The sequence below is a fragment of the Lissotriton vulgaris genome, chromosome 6 (genome assembly GCF_964263255.1).
Source record: "Lissotriton vulgaris chromosome 6, aLisVul1.2, whole genome shotgun sequence".
NCBI lineage: Eukaryota > Metazoa > Chordata > Amphibia > Caudata > Salamandridae > Lissotriton > Lissotriton vulgaris.
The window spans coordinates 1002696983-1002724249 of record NC_141694.1 but is presented as its reverse complement, the minus strand read 5'-3'; positions in this window follow the sequence as shown (position 1 = coordinate 1002724249).

Genomic DNA, 27267 nt, shown 5'->3' with positions numbered 1-27267 from the left:
AAGCGTTGGCCCGGTCACTTGCCAGCTGGCTTGTGGCCCCTGTGCCGACGAAAACCAAAAATATGACTTGTGATTCTGGTTGCTCCAGAGTTGCACCCGCTCCTCTGAAAAGGAGCACCCGCTCTGACCCTCCTGGTCTGACTGAGACGCAATCTTCTAGTCCTGCGTGGATTGCTCTTGCCAAGTGTTGTTTGCTCTGATCTTGAAGCTGACAGCGTCGACGGCGAGAGCCTTTGTGGGACAGCTTGTGACCCGCTCCTGGACGTCGCAGATGCCCCAGAGCCCACGTGGCAGCGGAGAGAAGCTCCTCGACAACCACCTGATTGCGCCGACATTGCCTGGTTCCGTCCTGGTTCCACCCTGGTCACTGCTGAGTGACCCAGACTCTTTCCCCTCTGCTTTCAGGTACTTTACGACTCTGATCCACCCTTGGATCACACCGGACACTTCTCCTTCACATCGCCTGCAGCATCTTCAGCTTCAAGCACCAACAACCTGCGTGACGAAACCCGACGCCATTTTGACCCTATGCACCCGCTTCCTGTGGGTGAGGTAACTCAGCAACGCCGGTGTTCCCACACTGGTACACACCTCTAGGGTCTGTGTCTAAAGTTTTGTCCTTCTAGGTTCAGTGGAAGTATCCTTAAACTCTATTTGTGTAACTTTTACGCACCATTGACTTTGCATTGGTGCATGCGTGTGCTTTAAGCGCTGCACCCGAATCCCGCGGGCTTTTCCCGACTTCAGCATTGCTAGTCCCGACTGCTCCCAGCGATGCCCTAGGCCTAACCACTGTTCGATTGGTATCTCTTATACCACTTTCTTAATATATGGTTTGAGTGGCCACCCGCCTCATCCATAATTGTGCAACTTTCATATGTTATACTATGCTTTTGATTTAACGCTTGTGCCCCTTTCCTCATAAAGAGTACTGGGGATTATTTTAGTGATAAACACATATATTTTTATAATATATACTTGTGTGGTGTCCTTTCATTTGATATTACAGGATTGTGATTGGTAAAACAGCTCGCTTAACACGACCTCTTGAGTTTAGCCTTTAAGGCTGCTTAATCCATGCTACCACTAGGATAGCTTGTCTATAAGGTTGACTTACAACCAGACACCATAAGGGATTGTTTGGACTGATACAAGGTGGTTCCAGAATTGGAAACATCATATATCAGGCCAACTTCTCACAGTACCCTGCAGTGCTATTCCAAAGAGGCAACCGAATCGTGGGTGTCCTTACTATGTCTGGCCGAACTGTCGTATAACAGTGCATGGCATAGCTCCATAAAGGAAATCCCATTCAGAGCCAACACGGGGTTTCATGCCAACACCCTGCCTCTGGCTATACCCAGCGAGGTTATGAACCACCCTACGGTCATGGCCCAAATGAAGAGTCTCCGGAAAATACACAGCAAGATACAAACCAACTTGGACCTGGCCAAACAGTCCTACAAGAAATGGGAAGAGATCAGCAAGAGGGGCCTACGTGTCAATTAAAGAACAATGAGAATCCACCCACATGTATAATAGGTGAAAAAAAGAAAGAAAGAAGCAGGTTTTGGAATAGCGAGTGTTTCCTACATTGGTGGGAAGCACTTAATGTTTTTTAAATACCCCTCACACACCAAAAGGGCCCTTGGTGTCATGCTTCATCATAGGGGTCTTCGCGTCCATCTACGGAATGCGGCGTGCTACTAGTCAACGGATACGCGGGAGCACTGATGTAGTCACTATGTGTGGTGTGTGAGGTCAGAAATGAATGGTTTAAGTGAGTGTTAAAAATACCTGGTGTGTGAGGACTAAAACAGTTTGAATATGCCTCTGTGTTGGTATTGTTAAAAAAGGTGTGATGGAGGTTGTAAGTGTAATTAATGTACACAACCTCCTGTGTGCGTCGACATGTTTCGAAGGGTAAAGTTTCTTCTTCGGGACGGGAGCACAGATCCCTACCCTACTCACTTGTGACAAACCTATGCTGTCTCTACACAAGTGATGTTATGTGTGTAGAAAGCCAAATGTGCCTATTATGGTAGAAATGGACTGAAAGTAAGTATTGCCTTTAGTAACAGAAGGGTGCACATAAGGTGGTAAAAAGGAGATAAATTCATAACCTGCAGAGGTGACAATCACACAGTGTCTAAAGGTGATGGTTGATCTATCAGTACCTGTGAGGTGCTCTGAAAAAAAGACACATATAGAACAAACCCAACATTTAACATTAAACACACTCTCTATACAAAATCCAGTGGTTGCTCTAGTCATCCCCTATTCAGAACAGAAATGCGTAGAGCCTTGTGAGGGAAATACTAGAATTGGAAAAATGTATCCTTACCCGGCCACCCTCCCTCCCGTTGTCTGTGCCTTGTTTACCCCCCCATTGTGCATGGTGCCTTGTTTACCCCATCCTCCCTCCTGTTGTCTGTGGGGCCTTGTTTGCCCACCCTCCCATTGTCCCTGGTGCCTTGATTACCCCCGCCCTCCCTTCCATTGTCCATGGAACCTTGTTTACCCCCAACCTCCCTCCTGTTGTCCATGTTGCCTTGTTTACCCCTGCCCTCCCATCCGTTGTCCGCATTACTGCCTTTATCCCGCCCACCCTCCCGTTGTCCGTGGTGCTGCCCCTACCCCTGCCCTACCCACATTGTCTGTCATACTGCCTTTATCCCCGCCCTCCCTCCCGTTGTCTGTGGTGCCTACATTACTCCCACTCTCCCGCCCATTGTCGGTGGTGCCTTGTTTACAACCCCTCCTCCACCCGTTGTCCGTGGTGCCTTGTTTACAACCCCTCCCCCAGCCATTGTCCGTGGTGCCTTGTTTATAACCCCGCCCCCACCCGTTGCCCATGATACCTTGTTTACCCCCACCTGTTGTCTGTGGTACCTCGTTTACCCCTGCCCCCTGTTGTCAGTGGTACCTTGTTTACCCCACCACCCACCTGCATAGAGCCTTGTGAGGGAAATACTAGAATTGGAAAAATGTATCCTTACCCGGCCACCCTCCCTCTCGTTGTTTGTGCCTTGTTTACCCCCCATTGTGCATGGTGCCTTTTTTACCTCATCCTCCCTCCTTGTGTCTGTAGGGCCTTGCTTGCCCACCCTCCCATTGTCCCTGGTGCCTTGATTACCCCGCCCTCCCTTCCATTGTCCATAGAACCTTGTTTACCCCCACTCGCCCTCCTGTTGTCCATGTTGCCTTGTTTACCGCTGCCCTCCCATCCGTTGTCCACAGTACTGCCTTTACCCCGCCCACCCTCCCGTTGTCCGTGGTGCTGCCTCTACCCCCGCCCTACCCCCCATTATCTGTCATGCTGCCTTTATCCCCGCCCACCCTCCCGTTGTCTGTGGTGCCTTCATTACTCCCACTCTCCCGCCCATTGTCTGTAGTGCCTTGTTTACAACCCCTACTCCACCCGTTGTCTGTGGTGCCTTGTTTACAACCCCTCCCCCACCCATTGTCCGTGGTGCCTTGTTTACAACCCTGTCCCCCACCCGTTGACCATGGTACCTTGTTTACCCCCACCCGTTGTCTGTGGTGCCTCGTTTACCCCTGGCCCCTGTTGTCAGTGGTACCTTGTTTACCCCCACCACCCACCTGTTGCCCGTGGTGCCTTCTGTACTCCCACCCTCGCTCCTGTTGTCTGTGGTGCCTTCTTTATAGCTGTCCATGGTGCCTTCTTTACCCTCCCGCCCAACCTCCCTTCCATTGTCCGTGCCTTGTTTACCCCCATTGTCCGTGGTGCTTTGTTTACCCACGACCTCCCTCCTGTTGTCTGTGGTACCTTGTTTGCCTGCCCTCCCGTTGTCCGTGGTGCCTTGATTAACTCCCCCCTCCCACCCATTGTCTGTAGTGCCTTGTTGACCCCCTCCCTCCCTCCTGTAGTCCGGGGTGTCTTCTTTACAACTCTGCCCTCCCTCCCAATGTTCCGTGGTGCCTTGTTTACCCCGGTCCTCCCTCCCGTTGTCCGTGGCGCCTAGTTTACCACTGCCCTCCTTTCTGTTGTCTGTGGTGCCTTGTTTACCACCACCCTCCCTCCCGTTGTCCACGGTGCCTTGTTTACCCCTGACCTCCCTCACGCTGACCGTAGTGCCTTGTTTACCCCCTCCCTCCCTCCTGTTGTCCGTGGTGCCTTCTTTACCCCCGCCCTCCCTCCTGTTGTCCGTGGTACCTTCTTTACAGTTGTCCATGGTGCCTTCTTCACCCTCTCCCTCCCTCCCTCCCGTAGTCCATGATGCCTTCTTTACCCCGGAACTCCCTTGAGTCTGCAGTGCCTGGTTTAACCCCCGCCTCTCCCCCATTGTCCGTGGTGACTTGTTTACCCCCATCTTTTGTCCATGATGCCTTCTTTACCGTGCCTTCCCTTCTGTTGTCCGTGATGTCTTCTTTACAGTTGTCCATGGTGCCTTCTTTTCCCTTGCCCTCCCTCCTATTGTCCGTGGTGCCTTCTTTACCCCCACACTCCCTCCAGTCTGTGGTGCCTTCTTTACCCCTCGCACTCAGTCCCATTGTCTGTGCCATCTTTACTCCCTCCAGTTGTCTGTACCTTCTTTACCTGGACCCCTCCCTACCATTGTCCATGCCTTGTTTACCCCCATTGTCCGTGGTACCTTGGGAGGGAGGGGTGAGGGGGCTGAGCAGACACCAAACCAAATTGAGAGTGTGCAAAAGGCCGCTTTATTGAAACAGGTGCATATTCACAACAATACAAACCTGGCAAACGCCTCACAAAACTAGTCCTCACTAATTAAAATATTACCTTACAACCCCAAACGTCAGGCCCGCCCCTAATACGTCACAATCCCCGCCCCCACCCAGCACAACATAATTACAATTCAAACAATACCAAAACCTGCATAATCATAATCATCATCCCAACCCAAAAGCATAACATCACACTCCAAAAATTGCCCACCAACAACTTACATTACCCAAAACCGTGTAACCACCCCACGAAACAACTATTTAAACTTTTCCAGCCATAGCCCAATTTTAACAAAATCCCAACAACCTTCATGTCCCTGCTGACAAAGAACCCCCAATTTCCGCACGGCACCTGATCCAAGCGACAATGAACAAATTATAAACCCCATATCCACCTGTTCCGACAAACGACCCGAAATATAAAAGATAGAAAAATAAATAAAAACCCCGGGGGCAAAAGAAGACAGAGCAAGCAGAAAAATTAGGGAGGGAGGGGGGAAAATTTTTTCAACTAAACTAATGAGCTCCCGGCCACCAGGTCATTCAGCCTAAAATGGTGGCCGGGAGGAGGAGTCAGGGAAATATATAACTGGGCTCCCTCAGTAGGAACCAAGGGAGCCCAAGAGAAGCCCAAAACAAGCCCAAGGCTGGCGCTCAGCAGGCACCCCCCCCACTAACCCCTCCCAATCAGCCCGGGGGGGGGGACCTCCCTGCGGTCGGCTGCCCCCCCAAGCCCCCCTTGGGAGGGAGGGGTGAGGGGGGGTGAGCAGACACCAAACCAAATTGAGAGTGTGCAAAAGGCCGCTTTATTGAAACAGGTGCATATTCACAACAATACAAACCTGGCAAACGCCTCACAAAACTAGTCCTCACTAATTAAAATATTACCTTACAACCCCAAACGTCAGGCCCGCCCCTAATACGTCACAATCCCCGCCCCCACCCAGCACAACATAATTACAATTCAAACAATACCAAAACCTGCATAATCATTTAAACATCATCCCAACCCAAAAGCATAACATCACATTCCAAAAATTGCCCACCAACAACTTACATTACCCAAAACCGTGTAACCACCCCACGAAACAACTATTTAAACTTTTCCAGCCATAGCCCAATTTTAACAAAATCCCAACAACCTTCATGTCCCTGCTGACAAAGAACCCCCAATTTCCGCCACCCAGAAAAGAGGGGGGGAAGGAATTACCCTCCTCTCTTTCTGCCCCCCAAAACTAACCATCAAAGAACCAGAAAGACCTCAACCCAGAAAATTCAGAATCTTCAAGCACCTGGAGAGCACCTCTCGCAATTCCAATAAATATAAATCCATCCCGATACGAGACAAATGAACACCATCGCTGCGAAAAAACTCCAGAGTGTCATAACGAATGTCCTTATGGGACACCCGCCCAAAACCCAGATCTCTGCAAAAACGGGAAACCTCCAAATTCAACTTCCTGCGCGCCTTATCAACTGCCCTAGGCTTAATCGCACCCCTCCAAGTTCTTCTAGGGACCAACTCCGTCCATAAAACATGGCAGCCCGACCACTGTTGACGAATGAGGGAAAGATCCTTCTTCATAGCTCTCAAGAGAACCACCCCTTTCACCCCAAAAAGGTCGTTTTCACCGAGGTGCAAAAGCAATACATCTGGACAAATACCCCCCACCAACCAGGAATTCAAGGCCGGAATAAGCTCCCTCCAGATCATACCCCCTTTCCCCTTCCACACAACATTAAACAGTCGAGAATTAAAACCAAGCGTGGGACCAAACTAACTCCTTATAGCTTGAGCTTCCGCACGCCTAATGAAGGAATGTCCCACTATCCAGATCGTCATGACAGATGAACGGGGGCCGGCCACCGAACCTGAAAAAGAAAAGCAGCATCAAACTCAAGAAAAATTAGCAGCCGCAGGCGCCGAAGCAGGATCATTTTGCACATAGCGCCTAAAACAGTTGGAGGACCAACGCCCTAAAGACATAATGTCTTGCTGCGACCAACCCCTATTATGAGCCTCTGTTGCTGCCCCAATCCTGAAAGAATGTGTACCATACTGTCTTTCATCCAGGCCAATGAAACGCAGCGCTTTACGCAACACCATGCGCAGTTGATACTCAGTCACCCTGGAACCATCCAGATGTTGAAAAACAGGGCCCTCAATGGCGGCCCCCGAACATTCCCTCAAACGCCTAGCCCACCTCAAAGGGCACGTCTCAGAAGGAGAGGATGCTTCCAGCCAAATGCCCCTCCCTCTGCTTTGTTGATCAGTTTTCGCGCGAGCCAACCAGATGTGCAATCCTTTCTCTAAAAGTCGAACATTCCCCCACCCCACCCCAGAAGTAACTTTAGATCCTAATAACTCAGAAACTCTGAAAGCACCAAAAAACATCCAAACCATAAGAGTGGAAAAAAGACAAACCTCAAACTCATCCAAACAAACTGAGGGCAAAACCTGCAAAACTCGGGCTAATGTCTGCCAAGACAAAGGTTGGCGAACCATCTGCTCCCTACCCCTCTCCCTAGACCAACCTTCCAGCATGCGCTTACCCACCTCCCCTGCTGAAGGAGAATAGCCCCACAGTAATTGGCCCATGAACGCAATACCAGCCAATTTTCCAGCAATTGTCACACGTGTCAAACCCCTGTCCATCAAGTGAAGAATGAACTGTACCACATCTTCAGAACGTCTCCAACCCGGAGCGCGCCAGCCGGCCCCAGATTCCAAAAACTCTTTCCAGGCTAATTCATACACTGCCCTAGTGGAAACTGCCAGCGAACCTACCACCAACTGCAAAACCCTGTCTCGCCTACAGTCCACAGATGTTCTGGCATGGGGGTCGGCGTCCTGTCCGCCTCCGAGGCTAGCCCATGGAATCTCTCCCACTGTGAACGAGACAAAGCATCCGCAATGTCATTGTCCACCCCAGGAATGTGCAAGGCCTTAAAACTGATGTCATACGTCAAGCACCCCAACACAAAGACCCTCAAGAGCTTCAAAATTGGAGCATCCCTGGCCGACTGCCGATTGATAATGTCCACCACAGCCTTATTATCAATTCGAAACAGCACTTTTTTGTGAGCAAGCTCATGACCCCACAAAGTCAAAGCCACCACCACAGGGAATAGCTCAAGGAATGCAATACTCCTGCCTCCGTTCTTCCACGTAGCAGGCCACTGTTCAGCACACCATCTGCCCTGCCAGTAAAGACCGTAACCATCACTGCCTGCAGCATCTGAAAAAATTTGGACTTCCCAGACACAATCTTCTTCTCTGTACAGAGGAATGCCATTGAAAGAGTGTAAAAAGGCTACCCACATCCGCAGATCCTCCTTAACACCTGCTGACAAGCGGACGTGATGGTGAGGTAAAAACTGACCAGATAGAGCTCTACCCAGACGCCTGCAAAACGTTCTACCTGCCCTGACCACCCTGCAAGCAAAATTAAGATGGCCTAGCAGCACCTGAACTTCCTTCACTGTCACTTTTGCCTTGTTCAACATAGCATGTAATAGGTCCAACATTTTTGCCTTCTTATCCACTGGTAAGCGTGCCTCCATAACATTAGAATCAATTTCGATCCCTAAAAAAGACATGGTCTCGCAGGGGCCCATTGTCTTTTCCGGTGCCAACGGCACACCTAAGAAATCCATCAGAGTCTGGAAGGTTCGCAAAGCATTCTGGCATGCTGAGGAATTGGGAGCGCCTACAAAAAAGAAATCATCCAGGTAGTGAGTCACAAGCTGGTGTCCTGAAGTGTTGGTGAAAAACCATTGGAGAAAGGAGCTGAAAGTCTCAAATAACGCACAGGAGATGGAACAACCCATTGGTAAAGCCTTATCAACATACCACTTCCCATGAAATTGAATCCCCAAAAGATCCCAATCCCCAGGATGCACTGGCAACAAACGGAATGCAGATTTGATATCACATTTTGCCATTGCCGCACCAGTGCCGGCAGACACAACCAGGGCCATGGCCACATCCACTGAAGAATAAGACACTGAAGCAGCCTCGCCATCAATGAAATCATTAACCGACGAGCCCTCCGGCCATGACAAATGTTGAATCAAACGAAATTGCCCAGGCTCTTTCTTAGGGACCACACCAATTGGGGAAACAATAAGATTCTCCAAGGGCCAATCATCAAAAGGACCCGCCATCCTTCCCTCACGCACTTCTTTGTCCAACTTGTCTTGCACCACATCGGGATGTTCATTGGCTGACAAAAGATTCTTTGACCACCGCCGCAACCGCGGCCCAGTATAACCAAGTCGAAAACCTTCTTGAAAACCATCCAACAACAACTTACCAGCCTCAACATTCCCATAACCCCTCAGAGCCACTGCCAAGTGAAAAGGATTAACTGGCGTACAAGCCTTTGGGCCCAGCTCCAGAAGTGTTCCCCCCCCCCCCCCCTGTTAGGCTGAGGCTGCTGTGTAGGACCTGGGGCATTGGCCGGCTGCTGTGACCACTGTCTGCCCCCTGTAACACGAGGCCCCCAACACCTGGCCAGTGGGTGCGTTCTACCACACTGGGAGCATTCGTGCCTGAACTTGCAATACTCCCTGGGGCAATATCCTCTGTTAAAATCCCAACAGGTCCCATTGGCAGATTGGACTGACGCTGCTGTACCCACCCCTCCCCGAGTGGGCTTACCCTGAAAGGGCCGATAAGGTAATGGATATCCGCTAGCTGTAAAAATCGTCTTACCACCAGCCGATGCCCCCATAGTGTGTTGCCACAAGTCATTATCCAACTCCCCCCATTTCGCTTCAGGATCCCAAGCCATCCGAGCCCGGAATTCCTCATCATACTGTGACCAGGCATAACCACTGCCAGTAATCTGCGCCTTTCTGATCACATCCATATACTTAAAAATGGCAACACAGCGCTCAGGGAATTTCTCACAGTACACGCTAGCATATATAAGAAATGCCGCTGTCCAGTTTTCGATGGTCAAAGGAACCTTTGGACGCTTGGCCAACTCGTACTCTTCCTCCTTAGACCCCTCCTTAGACCTAACTTCCCTATGTAAGAGCTTCAATAATTCAACGTACTCCCCTTTCCAAATCCTTTCCTTAGTAGATAGCATTAAATGAGCGCCCAACGGTTTTGTAACGCCCATGTAAGGCAATTTCTTTATTTTAAGCTCCTTACTGTGGGGGGGATCTTTACCTACCTCTATGGGCTCCGTAACAGTCCCAGAATCCACCTTGGAACCCGCACCCCCATCACTCGTACCCACTCCTTGATCCTTAACATAACGACCTTTGTGGAGCTTAAGATCCATACCCTCTGAAGGAGGATCACCCCTGTTCCCACAGATACCATCAATGGTTTGTCCCGCGGCCCAGCAAGCTCACCTGGATTCAATAAAGGAAGTTGGGCCGGCCTCGCTCTCCATGCCAGATGCTCAACATCGTCGCCTGTCCGAGGAACCCTCACCGCGGGGCCGCTCTCTCGAGTAGGTCTGGAAACTGTAGCTTTCGGACGCACCACCACCGGTGCCTGTAAAACATCATCAGAAGCGTGAAAAAGTCCCCCCCCCTGCACCCTCAGCACGTAACTCGCCCTCCTCAGGGCTTTCCTCATCATAATCCAAAACCAGGGATTCCTCCAATCTAGGAGGGGCACACACCACTGACGGACTTTGGAAACCAACCTGGGCCTTACCAGCCCTGACTGAAACACGAGGCGGGGGAGCCGACTGGACCCGTCTGTACTCCCCCGAACGATGAACAGTTTTGTACACCTTATCCAATGATGAATCCCTTTTTTGGTGAGAAGAAAAAGTTGGGGCCAGCGAGGACGCGCCGGACCTGCTTCTGCCAACCCCGCCGAGATCCTGAGAACCAGATAATGGGGCCAGCGAGGACGCGCCGGGCTGCTTCTGCCAACCCCGCCGATACCTGTAGAAAGAGAAGTTGGGGCCAGCGAGGACGCGCCTGACCTGCTTCTGCTGACCGCGCCGAGATCCTGAAATGAAGACGTTGGGGCCAACGAGGTCGCGCCTGACCTGCCTACGTTGACCGCGCCGGGATCCCTCGCCGGTACGGGGTATGCCGCGCCAGGCTCCACCCTCCCTTCTCCTCGGTGCAACTGGGCCGCACTCTACCCTACCAAGTCTGCCTCTCCACGACGCTCTCCGACCTGTGAAGAAAAAGGCTGAACTGATGTGCCGGGACCCTTACTACCAGAACGGCCAAACCTATCAATACCACTAGCCACACAAAAATTAGAATCCTGAAACTGTAAATGACCAGCCTCCCGAGAAACAGACCCCCTAGACCGAACAGACAACCCCCGCCGAGGAGGGGATGGCGGCACCTCCTCACCACCACTACTCCATTCCAACAGCTCTTGAATAATCTTGGACGCGGGACCCAACACCGGCCCACCATGCCCTTCCTGCTGGGTATCAGACCGGGGCTGCTCCATCCTCCCAAAAGATCTGCCCCCCACAGGCAAACCCGGAAAACTCAAAGTGCCCCCAAAACCACTCAACATATCAGTCCCCTTGATGGGCGTAACCCTGCCCGCATCACGAACCCCTTCTGCCCAGGAAGGAAAAACATCCAGACCCTCCCAAGACCTAGCACCCACCTGTCTACTGCCACTCTCTTGCAAAGTGGTAAAAACATTACCACCCACAGAAGGCTCAATGCACCCCCTACCTGACCCAGAGACATCTGCAGGAGTACACAACAAACCACGACCAGCTTCTTGCCCCTGTAACACTGCCCCCGCCCTCCTATCCATCTGCGCCCACTCTCCCTCCCCCACAGAACCACTGAGCACCGAAAGCACCTCCCCACGGGTCGAAACAGGGGGGGAAAACAACAGGGGGCTAAACGGTACAAATGCAGTCCCAGACACCAACTGCCCAGACAGCACCCCATCACGGCCAACAGCACTGCCAGGCACCTGCCCCCAGAAACTCGAGCTGGCGTCAAAAAACGATCACCAGCAGTCCCTGTACTTGAATCCAGAATTGCCACCTGTTCAGCAACTCTCTGAGCCCCCAAGCCTGATTGTTCAACAATGTGGCCAACCGGCACTTCAGCCGGTAATACATCCTCACCGCGAGCGCGAGGCGTGAGTCTATCCTTGTGCGCATGTGCGCGAAACGCCGGCGCGACTCCCAAATGCTCCCCGTCAGGAAAAACGGAGGCAGAAGCAGAGCGCTTCCTGCCTCCTCGCTTAACGGCCCGCTTGCCTCTCGCAGCGGGGACCGAAAGCGACCTCACCGGCAGCTCCACAGGAACCAAAGGAGCCGACGTCCCTCCCTCCCCCACTCCTGCTTCGCGCAACACAACCGCCCCAGCCTCCAACGACCCGACATTAACCTGGGCCGCCCTCCTAGCGCGCAGGCTCACTCACCGACTCCTTCCGGGACCTTTTCGGCGAAAAGCACGCCGCCACCACCGCAGCAACGCGGGCAGAGGCCTGCCGCTGAGGCCGCGACGGCCCAGCCACGTCCCCCAACACGAGGTCCAAGCGCCCAGCCTCGCTCAGGAGGCGGATTGCCTCCAAAACGCGATAGTCTTCTCCAGACATAGCACAAGCAAACCACACACACATTTTTTTTTCAATTAAACTAATGAGCTCCCGGCCACCAGGTCATTCAGCCTAAAATGGTGGCCGGGAGGAGGAGTCAGGGAAATATATAACTGGGCTCCCTCAGTAGGAACCAAGGGAGCCCAAAAGAAGCCCAAAACAAGCCCAAGGCTGGCGCTCAGCAGGCACACCCCCCACTAACCCCTCCCAATCAGCCCGGGGGGGGGGGACCTCCCTGCGGTCGGCTGCCCCCCCCCCGCCCCCCTTGTTTACCTCTCGTCCTCCCTCCTGTCGTCCGAGGTGCCTTGTTTACCCCTGCTCTCCATTCTGTTGTCCCTGGTACCTTGTTTACCACCGCCCTCCCTCCCGTTGTCTGTTGTGCCTTGTTTATCCCCGTTCTCCCTCTCACTGTCCGTGGGCCCTTGTTTTCCCCCGACCGCCCTCACGCTGACCGAAGTGCCTTGTTTACCCCTGCCCTCCTTCCTGTTGTCTGTGGTGCCTTGTTAACCCCGCAACCCCCACCTATTGTCCGTAGTGAATTCTTTACCCCCACCCCCACCTGTTGTGCGTAGTGCCTTCTTTACTCCCGCCCTCCCTCCTGTTGTCTGTGTTGCCTTCTTTACAGTTGTCCTTTTATGCCTTCTTTACCCCCGCCCCCCCTACCATTGTCCATGGTGTCTTCTTTACCCCCGCCCTCCCTCCATTGTCTGTGATGTGTTGTTCACAACCCCGCCCCTCCACCCATTGTCCATGGTGCATTGTTTACCCCCACTCTTTGCTCCTGGTTGTTAGGTCTTCTAGGAGGGGATCGCAGACTGCACCACAAGTACCATAATGCCTTACACAGGGAGGAGTGGTGTGTTGTCCCATACAGCCCTGAGACAGGTCACCTGACCAAGAAGGGAGGAACTTAACCACCCAGCGCAGTGATGGCGGTGCTTGGCTTTCCTTTCTGTTCCTGCCCGCTTGTTGGATTTCCCGGCATGTCAAGCTCCCCTTTGGATATTCCTGCTTTCCCCTCGGATGCCGAAGAGCCCGCTCACCCCGCCCCCCCTTCCCTTTTGTTCAACGTCTTCGGTGGACTTTCAGTGCTCTGCTCGTGTGTGCTTCGTGACTGCCTACAGAAGCACCCTGTGATTATCGGAGTCAGTTACGGGTCTGCAATTTGGATCCTCTCGGCTATTCTGAGTCGGGTGTTATTTACTGCACTGTTACGTCTTGCAAAACCTCCTGTGACTTTGCAGTGTGTCCCCGTGACGATAACGGGTTGACGCGTTCCTGTTTGTGTTTCTTTTCTGTTGTTTGAAGTCTGGCAACTTTATTGACTCTTACGGACCTTTTTTCTCAAACAGCGTGTGAGAGACGCTAGTCCCTCTCTGCTCGCTATCACTTGCATTACTCGTACAGCGCGTGTGATACGCTACTCCCTCTCTGTTCGCTGCCAGACGCTTGTCCAGAGGACTTTCGGAATACTGGAACAAATAGTACTATTTACAGACATTTTTCAGCACTTGTGGTCTGAAGGATTGACCACTATTGTTCTGTTGAATTTATTATTCATTTTTGTCCTCTATCACCGGATCTTGAGTGGTGATAGTTCAGTTCATTTCAGAATTATTGGCACCTGTTTTTTGTTTGAGACCAAGTCTCCAATATTGAGTCACCGCTGCTGAAGTCCTGATACTTTTATGTTCCGGGTAAGTGTGGGACATCACACACACCTTGTCATTTCTAGGGGGTTAAGATGTGGGGTACATATTAGAGTAACTTTGTGCTGTTCTCTCTTTCTTGTTTCCACTGCATCTATAGCCGCCCCTTCCTCTTTGACCACTCCTCCAGCGGATAGACCTCTGACTTGGTCTCTTCTTTTTCTGGGGTTACCTGTTCATCCTGCATAGTCCTTAGGACACAGTGGTGGTGATACTCCTAGGGAAGGTTGAGGCATCAGCTTCGCTCCTGAGTTATTGGACTTCTGTCTGGATACATCCTGAACCTGACAATGGTGCATTATTTAGCCTGCTACCCCCACCTGTAGTCCGTAGTACCTTGTTTACCCCCACCCCCTACCCGTTGTCTGCAGTGTCTTGTTTATCCTCTCCCGTTGTCTGCAGTGCCTGGTTTAACCCCGCCCCACCCTTTGTCCGTGGTGCCTTCTTTACCCCCGCCCTCCCTCCCATTGTCCGTGGTGCCATCTTTACCCCCGCACTTCCTCCATTCTGTGATGCCTTGTTAACCCCTCGCCCTCCCTCCCCTTGTCCGTGGTGCCTTGTTTACCTCCTTCCCTCCCTCCCGTTGTCCATTGTGCCTTGTTTACCCTTGTTCTCCCTCCCGTTGTCCATGGTTCCTTGTTGACCCCCGACCTCCCTCACGCTGACTGTAGTGCCTTGATTACCCCCGGCCTCCCTCCTGTTGTCCGTGGTGCCTTGTTTACCCCTGCCCCCACCTGTTGTCTGTGGTGCCTTCTTTACCCCCGCCCCTCACCTGTTGTCTTTAGTGCCTTCTTTACCCCTCCCTCCTGTTGTCTGTATTGCCTTCTTTACAGTTGTCCATGGTGCCTTCTTTACCCTCGCCCTCCCTCCTTTTGTCCGGGGTGCCTTCTTTACTCCCTCCCTCCCATTGTTGGTGGTGTCTTCTTTACCCCCGTCCTCCCTCCCATTGTCCATGGTGACTTCTTTACCCCCTCCCTTCCTTGTCCGTGGTGCCTTGTTTACCCCTGCCCCCCACCTGTTGTCCGTAGTACCTTCTTTACCCCCGCCCTCCCTTTTGTTGTCTGCATTTCCTTCTTTACAGTTGCCCATGGTGCCTTCTTTACCCTGGCCCGCCCTCCTCTTGTCTGTGGTACCTTCTTTACCCCCGCCCGCCCTCCCTCCCATTGTCCATGGTGTCTTCTTTACCCCTGCCCTCCCTCGCTTGTCCATGTTTATTTATTTATTTATTTATGAAATTTGTAAAGCGCAACCAATGCCCAAGGGCGTCTCGGCGCTGTGAACGTGGCAGAAAGTTGGGAGGAATTATTGATTGAACAGCCAGGTTTTTATTCTTCTCCTGAAAGCTAACAGAGTGGGACTGGATCGAGTGTCTAAATCAAGAGAGTTCCACTCACTATTGGATGAACCCCTTCTGCTGCCTGCATCTGAGCTATCATCAGAGGAGTAGCAGTCCTTGGATGTGGCATAGCCATCCTTAAGATAGGGGTAAACCTTCTTTTTGTCGAATTTAGCCACATCCTTCTGTAGTTTGGTGATTTTCTGTTTCAACAAGAACTCCCTGCTTCCTATGATTTCATTATTAATCTCAGTCAGTTTTGAGGAAAAGGCAGTCTTGGGGGTGGATCCTTTTAATGCAGACTCTGCCTCCTGGATCTTGACCAGGAGGGCATCAGCCAATCTTTTGGCTGTCTTGATGATAAGGAATAGGAGGTCTTTGGTGCATTTCCATGACACCTGGCACCAGTCCTTCTTGAATGGCCCGTCCTCTAAAACAATTCTAGGGAGGATGTTGACTATGAGGCCATGTGGTGCAATGTTTGCCCTCAAGTATTCCGTCATTAGGGCCCCTTGAAGGGAAGTCCTAAGCCATTCTTTTTTAAGTTGTGTTATTGAAACCCAGTCAGTTGTTGAGCCTGAGGCCGCTGCCCCTCCAGAGCCAAGTAAGGACGGGGCTGTTCTCAAGGTATCGGCTATTGCTTCTTCATCTTTAGTAAAGTTAGGATGCCACAATGCCTGCTACCAGCAGCAGAGGGGAAAGACCTGTCAGGTCACTGGCATAAGAACATGTTTGTTTTTTGTAATCATAAAAAATGTATAGAAAAATGTGTTTAAATCTTTTTGCCAGTTTCTTCAAATGTAAGCTATCGAGCTATTGCATTTTTTTAAAATGACTTGTATTGAACTGTTTCCAATATCTTTTTGCAAAAAAGATCTAACAGGTTTTTAATATGTTAAATGTTGCACTAAACGTTTTGTTAATATATGTAAACATGCTCGTCCTTCATTTGAAAGAGTTGTGCCCCAGGGTTTTAACTGGTTGTTAGAAAAGGAATCGGAGTGACTATGTATTATGTGGCAAATGTAATAAGAATATTGCACATCACCTCAGAGTTACATAACCTTATAAAGGAATTCGGCCTTTGGCCTCATTCCTCTATATAGTTATGGAACTTCTCAGTGACTTACAATATCCTTTTAATAATGTACAGCAGGGGGTACTTTATCCCTTATAAACTGTGTCCTGCTGTTGGATACCAATTCTGTGCGGAAGCCTGTCAAGCTGAAAAATAAATCTTCCACCCTATGCTGGAACCACTGTTCAGCCATGATCCAAAAAAAAGGTATGTGTTGATTCCCTCATACAGACTTGTACCTTCAAGAGCAAGATGAATGAGAGAAGCCTCAGCTGCTGAATCTAGAGTTTCCGCAACGGTACAGCAAGCTAAGGACATATACATGTCTTATGCTACAACACAAGCCTCAAATCGGTGCATATTTGGGGGGGCGTGGTTTCGCCGGCTGCAAGGTAGCCACACCTTGGGTGTGCTTTGCTGGCCAAGCCAATAATCTGGTGAAATCCTGCGGACTTGGGGGCATCTTGTTGACCCCTGAATACCCAATGCTGTTCTTGCAGCCCAGAGCGCGCAATGCTGATTCTATTAGGGGCTGTTTAGTGTGTAGGACGCTGCAATTGCTCCTAGGGTGACCAACCGTCCGTAAATTTCACGGACTGTCCGTAAATTGGACCTCACGTCCGTTGTACGTGAGGATCCTTTTTACGGACGCCTTTTGTCCGTAATTTTGGCCTTGTAGGGAACAGAGCTGTTCCCTAAAAACAGATTTTTAGCTTAGGTGTTTTAAGCCACGCTCTTAATTACATCGAACACCCCCTTTTGAGAGACCCTCTCCCTTTTTTCATACCACTTAAAGCCCTGGAAACAACACCATGTCACAGTCACCTCATGGCATGTATGGCACTGTGCATCATGCATGACTCATGACTTCCACTTTTTCAGATTGCCTATGTGCAGGGGCATAGTGAACACTTCCCCACCCCACCCCTTGCTTTAGGAACTACAGGGAGGGTGACATTCTTGATGGGCCTCTTCTGTCTGGAACTCTGCAGGCAAAGGCTCAGCTCATAATTAATATGAAAACGTGGGCGAGTGAGTAAGTGAAAGGATGGCCGGGGTGATTGCTGAATGGATGATTGAAAGGGTGAATAGATGGATAATTAGCGAAAGGATGGATAGATGAGTGAAAGGCAGGATGATCGGTGAGTGAATGGGTGGATGGATGAGTGAAAGGATGGATGAGTGATAGGGTCAATGGATGGATTCATGAGTGGATGAGTAGAAGGATGGGTGGATGGATGGGTGGATGGATGGAAGGATGGATGGCTAAGTGAAAGGGTCAATGGAGAGAGAAAGGGAGGATGGGTGGATGGCTGAAAAGGTGAATGGGTGGAAGGATGAGTGACTGGGTGAGTAAATTAAAGGATAGCTGGATGGGTGAAAGGATAAATGGCTGGATGAAAGAGTGGATGGATTAGTGTACGGTGGATAGGGTGAAAAGGTGGGTGAATGGATGAGTGAAAGTGTGGATGGAGGGATGGATGAGTGAAATGATGGCTGGAAGGATACACAATGGATAGGTTTGCAAATGTATGAATATGTTAGGATATAAATAGGATTACTTATATACTATGCGCGACCTCCTTTGATGTGTAAAACCTACCTTTTGTCCCAAAATTCTGTCTTGAATTTTTGTCCTGAATTTTGACCCTTTGTCCTGAATTTTTACACTCACTGTCCTGAATTTGCACCCATGACAGTTGGTCACCCTAATTGCTCCTGCCATGACACGGCCTGCAGGTGCCTGAATATCGAGGCTGCGTGGGCTGATGGGGCCTAGAGCGGGCTGCTGGAACTGTGCTTCAGCGGCCCGGGCAAAGCTTCAATGGATGGTAGAAAGCTGATCAAACTCACCGGATAGCCGGGTGAGGCAAAGCGTGAGGACGTGCCTGCGGGATTGCCTGGGATCTGCTGCCATCCGAGTGAGTGCTGGGGCAATAGTCAGGCCCAAGGAGTGAAGACGGCAGCTGCTGTAGGATCCGATGAGCGCTGGGCTGTAGAGAAGGACATAAACAGGAGCCCCAGGTGAGCTGGTCGGGGACGCCACGGTGGGTGAAGGCATTGCCAGGGAGGGTGGTGCTGCAGCCACAGAGGTGAGAATCATTGTTCTACGGTTGGTGGCTGTCAGTGCCATCTCCCTGCCCGGTGGAGGAGCAGACTAAGGCATTCCCCTATGGCACTGTGGTGCCTCTGTGGTGGTGGCATCCCTCTTTCTTGACTCCTCGCTCCCCCCCGGGCGGGCTGACCCATGAGTGGAGAGCTGAAGAAGAGATGCACCATAGAGCCCGTAGTGTGGACGTTGTGCATGGCTGCTGACCCGCAACTTAAGGCAGCGGCTGGGGTTAGGAAACAGTTGGAATAAACCCTGCACGTTGTAACTGAGAGGAAGGTCAACCATATTAAAAAGGGGAAAGCAAGAAAGGGACACCACGCTGTGTTGAGGGCTTGGAGGGCAGAAACTACAAGAGCGGGGACTGGTGTGCTGGTGTCGCCCCATCCTACCTCCCTCCACATAATCAGGCCCAAGACTGAGGCGGGAAGAGACATCAGTAAGACACTGCCTCCCTTTTTCTGTTGCAACCCGGTCGCTAAACATCCCCATGTGCACAGCAGCAAAGGGAGGCAGCACTCCCGCAGAGTGTGTAGGACCCCATAGTACAGATCAACTGGGGCCCACCACACCCAACATGGGAAGGCTGTAGCCAAATAGTCTAAGCTCTTGTTTGAGATCAGGTGGCAGACCCGACAAGAGGAACCCCCCAGAAACGGAGGAACAAGCAACACAAACTGATAATGGTGCCTCTCGTGAGGATGGCCTTCGCAGTCTACTCCTAGAGGTTAAAACCAGCTTAAATACACTCAACTTAAAACTAGGCCAGCTTTCGGCCCGCCTCCATCAATTCAAAAACAGGGTGGACACCCACAGAGGTAAATTTGCACAGCTGGAGGCCAGAGTCTCAGCCAATGATGATGCCCTGGCAGAGGACAAACAACAGCTGCTTAAAATGGACAAAGTGCTAGAATTGATCAAAGCTAAAAATGAGGACTTCGAATCATGATCGAGAAGGAGCAACATCCAAATCACGGGAATACCGTAGTCCACGCCAATATCACAGATGGAGGTTTATGTGGAGGCACTGCTGCGCAAACTCAGGGGGCGCTTGCCTGTCCAATAGTGGCCAAACTGTTAAACTGCAGATACCGGTATGCAGTTCTGCGCTCTCTGTTTTCTCAGATTTCACACTGGAGGTCCAGGCTGCACTCCGTGAATTCCTCCCTGCCAAGCGCATTTAACAAAAACAAGAAATACTGTACGCCCTGCTTTACCAGGCCAAATAGGGAATCAGAAGGTGGGACAAGACGCAGTTCTTCAGGGATCCAAAGGCCGCACTTAGGTTCGCCAAGAAATTGGAAAAAACACAGCGTTCACCCTCCAAGACCCACGACTGCCAGGAAGAAGGCAACAGCAATGACAATGACTAACAAGTCCCCGCTAAGAGATCTCTTGCAGCTGGCCTTGGCGTGTGCTTTCATGAGAGTTGATACGCATATGCAGGACTAAGAAGCCCCCCACCTTGGGATGCAGGACACTAACTATCTTCGTCTGTTCCAAGACAATCAAAGTCCGCAACCCGAAAAGTGCTTGGCCACCCTGTACTAGCAGACAGGGATGACCCCTGGGAGAGGCCGTGCCCCCATGGGATAATTCCCTTAGTCCTGACAGAAGGACCTTGCAAGTTGGTAGGGAGAGGAGGGCAGGTGGACTGTCTCAACCTAATTGAGGGATGGTATTGGAGGTATTGTTTTGGGGCCAAGGGTGGGAGGGTGGGGTTTGCTTACCAGTTGGGGATAGTGCTGCCAGGCCAGATGGGTCACAAATGTGCTTGGAAGTACACCGGCAGCACATGTAGTATTTGTGAGTGCACCTGCGTCCCCCCTTGTTTGTGCAATGGCAAATGCTCCCTCACATTGCTGCAAGCCCATGGCATGCACGGGTACACATGCATAACATGGAAGCTCTGAGGTCTTTATGACCACTGGAAATCTAGGCTGGTGCATGCTTAGTTCGCTAGACTGGGAGTGGATGTGTGCTTTGTGCAGGAGACACACTTGACGGAGGCTACTGGGGCCAAGCTCTGTGACCGTTGGTGTGGCGAGACCCACTCATCTGTGTATGCTAATTATGGTGGGGTGTTGCTGTTTTGCTTAGGAAGAGACTACCATTATTATTATTATTATTATATTTATTTTTATAGAGCGCAACAGCTACCCTAAGGTTTCCCGGCGCTAAGAAAGAGGCTGAAACAGGTAACAAGGGGAAAGGGACAGTTGAGCAGATGAAGTTTAGTTATTGGTTAAACAACCATGTCTTCAGGTTCTTACGGAATTGCAAATAGCATTCATTTGTGCGGAGTTGGATTGGAAGGGAGTTCCATAACAAGGGGGCCAGATAGGAAAAAGAGCGACCTCCTTGTCTAACTCGATTGATCCTGGGTACCTGGAACTTATGTTGAGTCGAGGAGCGTAGAGTTCTAGTAGGGACGTATTGTTTAACCAAGGAGCTCAAATATGCAGGGGCCTTACCGGCCTTAATTCTATGCATGAAACATAGAGCTTTAAATTTTGCTCGTTGTTCAATCCGGAGCCAATGGAGACTCCGGAGACCAGATGACGTAGAGGATCTTTTTGGTAACATGCATATCAGTCTCACAGCTTCATTTTGCACTGTTTGGAGTTTCTTGGTAACATCCTTGCATACTCCCAGGTATAAGATGTTGCCGTAGTCCAGCCTAGAAGTAATTAGAGCTTGGACTACAGTTTTTAGTGTATTCTGGGGGAGCATCCACCTGATTTTCCTTAGCCACTTGAGTATGGTAAAACACGTAGCTGCCACTCTGACCGTTTGCTGTTTCATAGATAGGTTTTCATCAAAAATGATGCCCAGGTTGCGAGCATTGGTAGAGGGGGTGGGTGTCGGCCCCATCTGAGAATACCATGGCACACTACTCACACAATCATAGAGAAGGAGGGGAGGTATGTTATCCTCGCGGGGAACCTATCCCAACAGCCCATGACACTGGTGGCAGTGTATGGGCTGAATCAGGACGACCCAAATTTCTGTACACAAGTCTGGTGATTGGTGGCAGGTTTTGTACCTAGGGCACTGGTGTGGGGAAGAGACTTCAATATTGCACTAAACAGTTAGCTGGATCACTCCTGGGCCAGACAGTATCACCCCCAAGCAGCGGGTATTCTTAGGATGATAGTTGAAGTCAACACGCTGGTCGACATCTGGTGGCATTCACATGGGGAGCACAGGAGCGGCACTTGCCTCTCTACATATCACGGCTCCTGGTCACATATTGATTTCTGGCAGGAGATCAGGGATGTACTCACTTGGACAGCGTCGGTGGATCACCTTCCCCAGACACTCACGGACCATGCCTCGGTGTGCCTGGTGCTGACAATGCCATAGATCCCCTTGTGGGCGTTCTCCTGCCGGCTGCCCCCGCATGCCCTACGAGAGGTCGCATTCCGGGAGGAAATATGCTCCACTATAACAGACTACTCAGAAAACAATATGGGTATGGTGGAATCGCCATCTATATTATTTTTTTTATTTTTTTAAAAACTTTTTATTCAACAAAATCTAGGCAATGATGACATGTTTGCAAATGAACATGTGATACAATCAGGTGACGCATTTCAGAAATCAGTTTCTGTATTATATAGAGTTAGTTAACATCTTTCTCAACATCTGTAAATGGTAAAGCAGTCCCCAGCCTATCCCATTCAATCCTCATTAGAGCTGTCAGAGTCCTCTTCCGGTATTGGGTCGCAGATGTCCCCCCTGTAGCTGTTCCAAGCCGCCCATATTTTTGCCCATTTACGTGGGCTTCTGCGATTAGTATAGACTGTTCTTTCCGCTATCATAGCAAGGTCCATATCCTTGCACCAAGTCTCTAGCAATGGTGAGTTGACCGCTCCCCACTTTTGTGCAATATTTCGTTTCGCCACCGTGAGTCCCAGAGTGACCCATGTTTGTCCATGACGTGTGAGGTCGTTGGGCTCCTATATGTTTAAAAGACATCTGCGCGTCTCTGGCACTAGGGACACCCCCATCACCTGTGACATTGTTCTCATTATCTGCCGCCAGTATTCTACTATTGCTGAGCATCCCTATAGTGTTTGTAAGAAAGTTCCCTCTTCTCCGCACCCTCTCAGACAATTTTTTAATTTTTTAATTTTTCAAAAACCTTTATTCAGAAGATTGCATAGACAGGTTACATACTTGCACCAAATCAAAGGACCATATACGTGTACACAATTGAAGATGGGTGAGATCTGACTGGCATAAGGTCCCAGAATTCAGACAATAGGGTCTGGCAGCATGATGCATCCTCGAGCCATTGGGCGAACTTGGGTGCAGGTTTGCGACCCTAGCACATGGAAACCCTACGCCGCGCGAGGACCAGCAGCATGGCAATCAAACGACGGGAAGCGTCTAGGTAAAATTTAACAAAGCCTAAGAGGCAGAGTAGAGGGTCAGGCTGAACCAGCGATGAGGTCATCTCTGAGATGGCAGCCAGTAATCGGAGCCCTTGGGGCACAGCCAGGTGAGGTGGGAGAAGTCCGCCGCAGGGGCAGAACAGCGCAGGCATCTATCACAGGGGATGAGCCCCAACTTATGCAACTGAACTGGAGTGCGGTAAAGCCAATGCAAATATTTAAAATAGATGAGGCGCAGGCGATAGTTCGGGGACAAACGCTTAGTCTGGTTGCAGCAATAGAGCTAATCATTGGGAGATGGCAACACCAAGGTCTGCACCCCATGCCACACGCTCACGGTCAGTGGAAATGGAAGTAGCCACCAGGGAGAGGCCGTAAAGTTTGGTCACCAACTTCTGAGGAGAGGGGAACGAATACAGGATATCAAGAGCAGTCATCGAGGGAGGAGGCTGGGGGAATGAGGGATGCAGCTCCCTACATATCGCCCGAAGATGATAGAAAAGTAAAGTATCCATGGGACCGGAATCGTCAGTAAGTGAAAAGAATTTGTTCCCAGGGTAGAGATCCGCTATCGTAGTCAACCCTAGACGAGAGGCATTGTAGGAGAGTAGGGTCTACTTCCTATGGTTACCCCCACTTTTTGCTGTGATTCTCTGGTTTTTCGACTTTAGTCTGGCTGTGGCCCTGCTAATCAGGACCACAGCCTAGCTGTTCTCTCTCTAAATTGATACCATGTACTTTAGGTACTTACCAGATTGGTTACTGGGTCACCCTACCCTTGTGAGCCCCTGTATAGTGTACCATAGGTACCCAGGGCATAGGTGCACCCTAGGCCTACCAGGGGCTGCAGCATGTATTGTGCCACCCCTGGTTTGCCTTCCAAACTGACACCACAGGTATGTTCACAAAGCCTGGGTAAGGTGGTGTAATCGCCCCTTACTTAGTTATAGTATATCTTTATCTGCCTTATATATAGACACATAGTAACCTATAAGCCACTCCTATGGCAGGCCTTAACAATCCTGGAGGCAGAGTGCTTGGTTATATGTGAGAGGGTGCCCTAGCATGAGCTGAGCCCCTCTGCAGCTTTCGGAACCATCTCCTTATAGCTGTTCTATGATATAGCCATACCATATACTCTTAAGTGCATTATAATCCTCGCAGTTAATGCTAACTTTGGTTTGGCTTCATCAAAACATGTTGTGTAAGGTGTCAAACACTTTGGAATACTACCCCCCCCCCCCCGCCAGTCCTGGTGGCGGGGGTAGCATTCCACCCTTCTAGAGAGAGAAGACATGTAGTTACTGGTAAACCTGGTTAAAGGTATGCTAATGAAGTAACTTGTATTGTACTTTTAACTCTGACCTCATAAAGAGTGCAGAGGGGTTCTGTTTAGAATAAATACATATATATTTGATATATACCTTGTGTGGTGTACTTTCATTTGGTAGTCAAGGGATTTTAATTGGTAAAACAACTTGCTTAATGTGCTCTCTGAAGTCTTAGCCTGATGACTGCTGGTCCATGCTACCACTAGGATAGCTTTCTATAAGGTTGACTTTACAACCACCATCAATAAGGGTCGATTAGACTGGTGCAAGGTGCCCACTAGAACTTGTTGACATCATATGCCAGGCTAACTTCTCACATTGGTAGCAGTGAAAGGATAAGAGCTTGCATTGTTTTACCAAATAATCTTGAGAATATCATTTGATAAATCACATCAAGGTACCTGTAGGTACATATGAATCAAGTTTTATAATACATAAGTTCTACTGAACTTAGCAGTTGTAGGTGGTAAGGGCTTAGCACACCCTGACTACAACTTCTGGAGAGATTCTAGTAGGAAAATAAATAGTGTAGGTAGGTGCACACACCACACCTCACTAGTCATGTCTTCAGGAGCAGGAGGTAGTACCTCACTGCCAGATGTTAACTATGTGCAGACAACTAAGTAGGACACTTTCACTTTTCAAGATTTGAGAAGCTTGTGTGTTGTCAGAAGGTTAAGACAAGGACAGAGTCCAACCACCCAGCACCTAGTATATCTTTTAGTGACAGATGCCTTAGAAAAAGCATCAAACCCAGAGGCACAGGGTAGCAGGGAGGGGGGGGCATCCCTCAATAGAGGAAGATCCTAGTGGGTATCCCCACCAGGATGATGATGATGCTGATGATGAGGAAGCAGGCCAGGATGAGGTTAATTAACCTAACCTGGGAAACACAGGACTGCGTTAATGTGGAGATGGCCTAGGAAGGCCCCCCTCCAGACCCCCAAGTAGGCCTAATGGTGGGAACAGAAGGCCCAGATCTCTTTCAAGTGGATCTGAGCATTCTGACTCATCTCTAGGGTCCAATGCCTCTGCAGAAGAGAGCATAAAGCTAGAATGAAAGAGGTCAAGCTTAGGATCAAGAAGCAAGAAGTTGCCCTTGCAAAAGAGATCCTAGCTCTTGTAAGAGAGAAGAAACTGTGTGGGCTAGAGCCCACTGGTGGCAGCATAATCCCTAGTGGTAGGGATAGGTGTCATGACCATAGAAACCTGAACAAATTGTCCCTCCTATCAGATTGGGGATGACATCCACAAGTGGATAACTGCATTGGAGAGGGCCTGCAAAGTACAGCAGGTACCCAAAAGTCAGTGGGCAGCAATTTTATCGCTCTCCTTTGCAGACAAAGGCAGAGATAATCTCCTCACTGTTAGAGAAGAGGATACTGACAACTACTATGTCCTGAAGAGTACTCTGATAGATGGGTTTGGCCTAACCACTGAGCAGTACAGGTTGCTGTTCACAGACACCCGAAAGACACAGACTCAGGACTGGACAGATTTTGTCGATTGTGCTACTAAGGCTCTGGAAGGCTGGTTGCTGGGCAGTAAAGTGAGTGACTATTCAGGATTGTATAACCTTATAATGAGAGAACAGATACTTAATATTTGTCAGAACCAGTTATTGCATCAACACTTGGTTGACTCTGATGTGACCTCTCCCTGAGAATTGCTTAAGAAGGCAGACAAATGGGTCAGAACCAGGGTGAAGCAGAAGGTACAGAACCAAGGTGGTGACCAGAGGAAGCAAGACCAAAAGGGTGGGGAGAAAGCAAAAGACCAAAAGTCTTCTCAAGGTCCCCAAAAAGCTTCTAATGGTGGGGGTTCCCAACAATCCAAAAAGGCAGAAGGTCACAAAGAAACCATGGTGCAAGATTTGTAAAGTAAATACTCACTGGACCAGTGAATGCACCAAGAGGAGACAGCTCCAGCCACCATTGCCCCTAGTTCAGCTCCAAGTGGTGGTTCTCAACAGAAGGGTGTAGTAGTAGGGTTAACCATGGGAACTGAGTGGATTCTGGCCTAGTCAGAATACCAACTCAAGCTGTTTTGATCTGTGATGAGGACATACCCATGTCCTCTACTGTGAGTCCCAGTAACCTGGGCAAGTACAGACAAATTCCTTTAATTCATGATAAAGTGGCTCAGGCCTACAGGGAACATTTGCTAGTGTCACAATGATGACACCCAGCTTTGTGAAACCTGGACAGATCATACTAGGTGAAAATGACCTAGTGACCAATACTAGCAATGTCACTACCACACACAGTATGGCAGTTGTTAATTTCTCCTGGGGAGGGGTAACTGGCCTTAAGAAGGTTGTTGTTAACTCAGACCTCCCTGTAGAATGTTTGCTTGGCAATGACCTAGAATCTTCAGCCTGGGCTGAAGTGGAGTATAGGACACATGCAGAAATGGTAGGCATCTCAGCACATATGCTTGCTGTGACTAGGACACAGGTCAAAAATTGCAACACTGATCAGGCACTGGATTCTGGAATAATGGACCAGTTGCCTATCAGGAAAAGGTGCAGCAGGGTTAAGGCTTTGCCTTCCCCCCTGCCTCAGGATGAGGATCACCCTTCTGAGGAAGCTGATTGTGAGCCTGAAGAGGGAACTGTCCTAGAAGAGCTTGAGCCTGATCAGGTTGGGTTTCTTGGGACAGGGGGACCTTCCAGGTCAGATCTGAGGCAGGCGCAGTTGGACTGCCCTTCTCTTGAACCCCTCAGACAGCAAGCTGCTGCTGAGGCTGCAGGGAATGCTAGTGGTACTCATAGAGTCCACTGGGATGAAGGGATCCTGTATTCAGAGGCTAGAGACCTCAAGCCTGGAGCTTCCAGGAGGTTGGCCATACCTTTGGCATTCAGGAGCTTCCTTTTGACACTAGCCCATGATATTTCCCTTGCAGGACATCTTGGCCAAAACAAGACTTGGGACAGGCTAGTCCCTCACTTTCACTGGCCTCACATGTCAGAAGACACAAAGGAGTTTTGTCGCTCCTGTGTCACCTGTCAAGCCAGTGGCAAAGCAGGT